Genomic DNA, 8,657 nt, shown 5'->3' with positions numbered 1-8,657 from the left:
CAATTAAAAACAGAATTTTTTTACTGTTTCTAAAAGTTTATTTCTGCTGATATTTTAATATATTTTGCTGTAACATGGGTTCTGGGAATTAAACCTGCATCTTGGATTTTTTTTTACTTTTTTTTTTTTTTTTTAGTTTTTCAAACAGGGTTACTCTGTAGCTTTGGTGCCTGCCCTGGAACTAGCTCTTGTAGACCAGGCTGGCCTCAAACTCACAGATAATCAATTTGCCTCTGCCTCTCTAGTGTTAGGATGAAAGGCATGTGCCACCACCTCCCAGCTGAACCTGCATCCTTTGGAAGAGCAGTCAATGTTCTTATCCCCTGAGCCATCTCTTCTGTCCCCAAATTAAAGAATTTAATTAAATCAGTTGAGGACAAGAGGGACGTCAATCCACCAAAAGTCATATCATTTTCATTCTGCCATGTCCTTTTGATCTGGACTGCTTCCAGATGCTGCTACCCACCACCAGGGTGGCTCTTCCTGCATCAGTTAAGGCAATCACGATGTCCTTCAGGAGAGGCTCCCAACTTAGATCACTTTAATTTGTGGCAAGTTGACATTAAAGCCAACCCTAACAGCCACTATCTCTCCTTAGTTCAGTCTTGAATTACAGCACCTTTCTGAGGAGAATGAAATTCTTCTGAAGACTTATTTATGTATTTCATGTATATGAGTCTCTCTTCACGCACACCAGAAAAAGGAATCTGACCCCATCCCAGAGGGTTGTGAGCCACCATGTGGTTGGTGGGTATTGATATCTGGACCACTGGAGAGCAGTCAAGTGCTCTTAACCACTGAGCCATCTCTCCAGCCCGAAAAAAATTCTTAAAATAAAAAAAAATACAAAACCAAATAAAATATAACCCAACAAGTCATAGCTGGAACTTGTCAGTATGTGCCCTCCTTTGGGAGCACCCCTGGTTTATGTGGTGCTAGGGATCAAACCCAGGGATTCATTCTGTACCAAGTGACCAATATCGCTAATCCCGACCTAGTGTTTCTTATGATCTGCTCTAATCCTCCCTGCATATTTCAGGGATCACATTTAATTCTTAGGATTTAAATATAATAGCTTTAAAACCCACCAATAGTGTATGTGTGTCTGTGTGCATGCTGCGTGTGTGTGCATGTGTGTGTGTACTCCTTTGGGAAAATCATACCTACACTTATGTTTCACTTTTCCCCTGAGTTCCTTTCTATTAATCCCTGTTCTTCAATCTGCTAAACATGTCCTTTAATAAACTTCAACTCTGCTTCATGCTGATTTTTATGAAACTCTTTTCTGTGTCAAAGGCTTTTCCTGAGTGGCAGTCTCTAGACTCTGGGGCCCAGAGTGCTGGGATTAAAGGAGTGCACCACCATCAGCCGGCCCACAAATGGTCTTTAGAAAGCATGAATTGAATCTGCCCTCCTCACTTTCAATGGCCCCTGGTTCCCACCTCTTCTTTAAGTCAGTTAAGGGCAGGATTTGAGGATGTATAGCTCAGTAAGAGGCCTCTCAGGGACAAAATTTTGGGACCCGGGTTTCACTCCCAGCTCAAACCAGGAACACCAAAGCCAAAACATAAACAAACACCACAAAAACAACAACAAAAAAACAAAAACAAAAACAAAGGGTTCTACTATCTCTCTCAGGGGCCATGGATAATGTGACCTCTCTTCCTGATTGCTTTCTTCCTTATTTCGTTTCTAATTCCTCTAAAAAATGTTTTATGGCTTTGTAAGGATATTCCTTTAAAAAGGTATGATCAGACAGGTGGAGGTGGCACACGCCTTTAATCCCAGCACTCCGGAGGCAGAGGTAGGCAGATCTCTGTGAGTTCGAGGCCAGACTGGTCTACAAGAGGTAGTTCCAGAACATGCTCCAAAGATACAGAGAAACCCTGTCTCAAAAAAACCAAACCAAACAAAAAATTATTCTGATTATTTTAGGTATATTTATGTTTTGTTTTTGTGTGTCTGTGAGGATGTCTAAAAAAACTACAGGATTGCCCATGGAGGCCAGAAAAAGTCATCGGATCCCCTGGGACTGGAATTTTACAGACAGTTGTGAGCCACCATGTGGGTGCTAGGAACCAAATCCCAGATTCTCTGGAAGAGCAGTTAATACTCTTTTTTTTTTTTTTGGTTTTGCGAGACAGGGATTCTCTGTGGTTTTGGAGCCTATCCTGGAACTAGCTCTTGTAGACCAGGCTGGTCTCGAACTCACAGAGATCCACCTGCCTCTGCCTCCCAAGTGCTGGGATTAAAGGCGTGAGCCACCACCGCCCGGCCAGTTAGTACTCTTAACTACTACTGAGGCTTCTCTCCAGCCCCTACTTTTTTATTTTTAATTCATGGATATGAGGGTTTTGCCTACAGGTATGTTTATGAACCGCATGCATGCAGTGCCTGATGGGGCCAGAAGAGGGCATCAGATCTTCTGGAGCTGGAGTTCCACATAGTTGGGAACCACCATGTGGATGCTGGGAACTGAACCAGGTTCCTCTGCAAGGGCAGCTAGTCGCTTTGATCCACAGAGCCATCTCTCCAGTCCCCAGCCTCTGATTCTTGCCTCTATTACTGTCTACTCTAGGCAGGCCTGGCCCCCTTACCGTTCTTTAATCATGCCTCAGAGAACTGTAAATTCTGCCCAAGGCTTTGCTGTGTCCCTTGACTTTCCAAAATTCTTCGCCTTGTGTATAAATGAAACTGATCAGAAAACAGATTGGTGGGGGAAATTAATTTTAATTATCTATGGACTAACGGGAGTTATACGGGGGGGGGGGGGGAGTAAGGATGCAAGCATTGTGGCCCATGTACCCTCCTGAGCTACAGAAAGGAATAGCATCACGAGGCTTCCTGGAGCGAGAGACAAAGTAGGGGTGGCAGTTACACAGAACTGTGTGGAGAATAAGTAGTTGTCTTGTTATGTAGATAAAAGTCTCAGGTGTTGGGCTCAGTGAGAGACCGCTGACCTTGCCGAGGACTTCTCTCACTGCGGAAACAGGAAGCAAGAAACCTCTGTGGTAAAAGTTGTCTCAGAGCTGCTGTCCTCCTGGCATGGATGACTTCACGAAAGGGCAGCTTTTCAGAGAGAGAGCTCTGTGTCTTCAGTTCCTCAAAATAGCCAGTTGAAATAATTAACATGCCAAAGAGGTAAGGTTTGGGGTAGCATAGGCAGGTGTCCTGATCCCCAGCTGAAGCCTCCCACCTCCTCCCTGCTGGCAAGCTCGGACAGCAGGGAAAGCCAAGGCAGGCTGCCGAGGAAGGAAGACCATCAGCAGTCTTACTCAGAGGGGGCCCTGACCTGCCAGCTCAGTGGCACTGTAGGGGCATGAACATTACAGGAATAGCCAACCACTTCCTCAGTGGATTTGAGGATTGTTTCACAAGAGGAAATTCGTGCTTGGTACTGCAAACTTGGTCAAAAGCCCAGAGTTCTGGGGGTCGCAGGCCCTAGTGGGAAACTTACTATTGCTATTTTACTAAATGGACATGCTCTCAAAACACCTTATAAATACTTATGTTTATACCCGTAGGTGAGTACACCCCTCAATCCTAGTCAAAGAAGCTTCCCCCTCACAGTGGGCAACAGTTAACGCAGAGACTCAACTCATCAACATGTTGAGAATAGTGACTGCTCAGGGCTCAGCCTGAAAAGGGACTTTCCTATTTACCCCTTCAAAACTCAGGGAATGTCACAGAATAGGGGGCAGAGAGAATGTCAGAGCTGGAGCATGTGGTAGAGCGCTGTGAAATACTGTCTTCTGGATACACCTAGCAAGGCACTCATGAACCCGTGCAAATCCACCAAGAGATCAGTCAGCACTGCAGCAGGCAGCACTACTCAGACTCCATAGGCTACCAAAATATGGGGTAACGTGAAGGCGGATGTGTTGGGTGTCTGCGAGAGTGGGAGGGAGCTTTTGGAGACATATATGGGCAAGACACGTGTAAGAATTTATAAAATAATAATTGTTTTTAAAGTTTCACATTCCTGAAACTTGGGTCTAGAGATTGTATCATAACCCACAGACAAAGCATTTCTGTCTATGGAAAGAAAAGCCTAGGACCAGATGTAGCAATGCAAGTCTGTACTTTCAGGTTTCCAGAGGTGAAGGCAGGAGTGTAATGGTCTGTCCTATTCCTTTAAGAGACAAGCCCCGCCAACTTCCTCCTCCATGAGCAGAGGCAAGCAGAGCTTTCTTCCTTGGCTCTTTACTTCCAGCCTGAGCTCTCTTTTTTTTTCTGACTCTCCTCTCTTCTCCCCTCCCCCCCCTCTCTCTGCCTCTCTTTTCTCTTTTCCCTTCTCCCCTCCATAACCCACTGAATAAACTATACCAAACCCTCTCTGCATGGCGAGCCTATCCATCTCTGTCTCTCACCCCCTGCTGCTCCTCGTGGGATGGGTCTCTCACCCACCCACTCCCTCCTGCCTGGGACCCACAGAGGCCTCAGGTTGTGGGACTGGCTGCCCCTCATGGCCCGATGCTGCTCTAAACCACCCTCAGTGGCCCACAGTCGCCCCTCAGGGAACTGTCGTGCTTTACCATTACAAGGAGGATCAGAATTTGAGGCCTTCTGAGGCTAAGTAGTGAGTTCATGAGTTCAAGACTAGCCTGGATAATAAGACAAAATAAAATTTAAATTAAAATTTAGAAAGGTCCCCAAACAATAACATACCAACGCCATCAAAACCAACAAACAAGAGTATACCAAGAATTGGTTTCTAAGTCTAGGAGGTGCCGCCAGTGGAGAAGATTCTGGTTGTTGGGCTCAAAGCGCTTTTCCCAAACTGTTGATGGTGAGAACTTTGTGAACCACGCAGTACCAGTCTCACGGTGTGCTTTCTCATTTCTCCAGAGCTGCTCTCAAGTCCACCAGCTTCCTCCTGCGGGACTTCCAGGAGAGAAGGTCCTGGCTTGGGCATGCGAGTCAGAAAATCAGGAAAGCTGGACGATGCTGCCGCACATCTTTAGTCCAAGTACTCAAGAGGCAGATAAGGGTGTATCTCTGTGAGTTCCAGGCCACAGGCCAGCCTGATCTACAGAGCGAGTTCCAGGACAGGCACTAGAGCTAAAGAGAAACATTTTCTTAAAAAACAAAAGACGGAAGAAAGAAAGAAAGAAAGAAAGAAAGAAAGAAAGAAAGAAAGAAGAAAGAAAGAAAGAAAGAAAGAAAGAAAGAAAGAAAGAAAGAGAAAAGAAAGGAAGAAAGGAAGGAAAGTTAGTTAGAAAGCTCCAAACCTGATCTTGGGGCTCAGATTCTGGGGGTGGGGTGGGGTGCATTTTCATTTCTTCAGTAGTCTGATAAACCGAGAGACACAAGTGTCTCTTTAGAATATCTTCATTTCTACCTGGTCAGCTAATAACTTGGATGGCTCCCTCTGGGAGCCCCCAAACTGCGAAGAGCCGTGAAGGCCCCACCAAGAACCTGCTTAACATCTCTGATACCCACACCCACACGCAACCACACACTATGTTACACTGCGCTGTTCCAGTGGCTTCAGGTCTATCCCTTCCCCACTCCGGTCTCAAGCAGGCGGGGAACAGCTCAAGAACCCAGAGTAGAATAGAGAGACCCAGAGAGGAAGCAAGCTATTGTTTCAGTATCAATGAGAAATCAAGCAGCGGGGAGGGAAAGGCAGTCAGCGGCTCCAAGGAATGTCTATAATCTTCATCCTCTGTCCCCCTCCACCCCATCCTGCCATTAATCCTCTGTCCAGCTCCTTCCCATGCTGTCCTGGAATAACCCACCCTAACGGGCCCCTTTGGCTTGCCTCGAGCACTGTCCCTGCTGGCAACAGTGCTGCCGAAGGAGATTGGTTTCTTCCAGCTCCTGGCTGGTCTTTGGGCAATGGTGTAATCTTCCTGGCAGAAGAGAAGATATTCTAAAGAGACCCACCCTTTGGCTATCAGACTAGTGAGGCGATGGGCCCCGAGCAACTGGAACTTCCCCAGGAATCACTGATGCTATACAAAAGAGGGGCTTGTTTCCCGGGCCAGAACTTTTACCCAGTTCTGACAGTTCATGAGATTCCCCAGAGCAACAGTTTGGAGCATCTTCATCAGGGCCGCCTACTTAGGCAAACCTCTTGCTCTTCTATGCGGACTAGTTCTTGATAACAACACAAATATCTGGGTAAAGGGAACCTTGATTAGAAAAATTCCTCTTTCACATTGACCTGTGGGCAAGTCTGTGGGGCATTTTCTTCATTAATGATTGTTGGGAGGATCCAGCTTGCTGTGGGTGATACCACTCCTGGGCAGGAAAGGAGGCTGGTGTTACCTGAACAATGAGCCTGTAAGCAGCATTCCTCCATGGCCTTCAGTTTCTACCTCCAGGTCCTGCCCTGACTTCCCTTCAGGGTGGACAAGAAGCTGTAAGATGAAATGTACTACCCTGTAGGATCCTTTGGGTCACAGTGTTGTTACAGCAGTAGAAAGCAAGCTAGGACACTTTCTATTTAGACCTAATTTGTGCCAAGGCCATGACTATGGACTTAGGAACAAACTGGACCTCCGTGTTCCTCTCCCCTCCTTCAATGTGGCCTACTGAACACATTCTTTCTTTACTCAGTCTTTCATTGTTAATCAATCACGTCTTGGCCTCTTGGAGCTTGTTGGGGCTCCCAGGACACAGGCTCTCTCTCATACTAGCAACACTAACAGTGGGTCTAGCCTGTACTTCCGACCTGTGTTTCCTGTAATCGTAATCATGAGGGGGTGAGGGGCAGGGAGAGCAGGCTACTTTCAGGAGATCAGTCTGACCTTCTGTTTCCTCAAGGTCAATTAAAAACCAGTGCAGTGTCTCAGCAGGCTGGAAATCCTTACAGCCTTCCAAATGTATAACATTAAGCTAATCGGGCCATTGTGTTGCAAACAAGCATGTATGTGCTTCTTGCATACCAGTTACATGCAAGATGTTGGAACAGATGGTAAAGAGGCTGGACACGCTAAGGGTCAAACAGGGTCATGGTCACTGTGCAGGCAAAGTGAAGCTGCCTTGTTGAGAGTGTGATAGAGCTGATGAGTTCTGGCCAGACTCGGGAGCACTGAGTTCCTCCTTATCATATGCTTGTCTGTATCTCTCCACCCAGGGACTCTAAAACATGCCATAGCATGGCCGCCGCATCTACTGGGACCTGCAATTAAAAATATGTCTAGGGTCTGGATTGTAGCTCTGGAGGCAGAATGCGTGCTCAAATCCCTTGGCAGGTTGAACCACTACCACAGTGGTTCTCAACCTTACTAATGCTGTGACCTTCATTACAGCTCCTCATGTGACGTTGACCCCCCCAACCATAAAATTGTTTTCATTGCTACTTCATAACTCTAATTTTGCTACTGTTATGAATGTAAATATCTGATATGCAACTCCTGTGAAAGGCTGGTCAACGCCCAAAGGGGTTATAACTTGCCCTTTAATCCCAGCACTCTGGAGGCAGAGGTGTTGGTGGAGACTACTCATTCATTTCCCCGCCACCCAGACCTGAAATAATCACACAGAAACTGTATTATTAAAACATTGCTTGGCCTATTAGCTCATGCTTCTTATTGGCTAGCTCTTATATCTTAAATTAATCCATTTTATTAATCTGTGTATTGCCATATGGTTGTGGCCTGCCAGTAAGGTTCTGTCTGGCGTCTGTCTCCTGCTTCTCCTTGACTCTGCCTACTCTCTCCTCCTCTATCTGCTTGGAATTCCCGCCTTTCCCTATTCTGCACTGCAATAGGCCCAAAGCAGCTTCTTTATTAACCAATGGTATTCACAGCTTCCAGAGGAGAATCCCACATCACAGAGGCAGGCGGACCACTGTGAGCTCAAAGCCAGCCTAGTATACAGAGTGAGTTGCAGGACAATCAGGGCTATATAGAGAAACCCTGTCTCAAAAAAAAAAATAAATAAATAAAAATAAAGGCTGCCAATAAATGATGCTTCCCTATGATGTTTCTGATTTCAGTGTTGTTTTAGCACCCACTCTCGCCCTTAAACTTAGACATATACTCCATAAAAGGCACCTTACAGTTTTATGTACAAAGAATGGAATTCTTTAAGAGAAGAAAAATAACAGGGGCTAATGAAGGGACCTAGCTAAACCTGGCTTTTTGACCATGCATGAGATTCTGGGTTTGTTCCCCAGCACTGTATAAACTTGGTGTGGAACATGCCTGTAATCCCAGTATTCATGAGGAAAAAGCAGGATGATGAAATTGGAGGCCAGCCTGGGCTACATGGAACTTGTCTAAAGAGAGAGGGGAGAGGATATATTAAACTCAATCTTCAAACATTACTTAATCTTGCTGGCAGTGGTGGCTCTGCAAAGAAAGGCAGGCAGATCTCAATGAGTCTGAGGCCAGCCTGGACTACAGAGTGACGTCCAGGATAGTCAGAGCTACCCCAGGAAACCCTGTTTCAGAAAATAATAAATAAATAAATAAATAAATAAAGGCACCCGCCTCAATAAATCTTTAAACCTGCTGTAAATTATGTCCATTGGGCAATGTCACACAGGAAGATCGAGAACCAAGGGTGACATCTAAGTCTGACTCTCTTGAGACGCCTCTTTTTCTGTGTCTTTTTCTCTAATGCCTGTCCCCAGATCTCTACATAATAAACTCATATGCTGCTGGGCGTGGTGACACATGCCATCTGTTCGAGCATTCAGGAGG

Source organism: Microtus pennsylvanicus, chromosome 7 (genome assembly GCF_037038515.1).
Source record: "Microtus pennsylvanicus isolate mMicPen1 chromosome 7, mMicPen1.hap1, whole genome shotgun sequence".
Lineage (NCBI taxonomy): Eukaryota > Metazoa > Chordata > Mammalia > Rodentia > Cricetidae > Microtus > Microtus pennsylvanicus.
The sequence above is the reverse complement of the archived record's forward strand: the minus strand, read 5'-3'. Positions refer to the sequence as shown.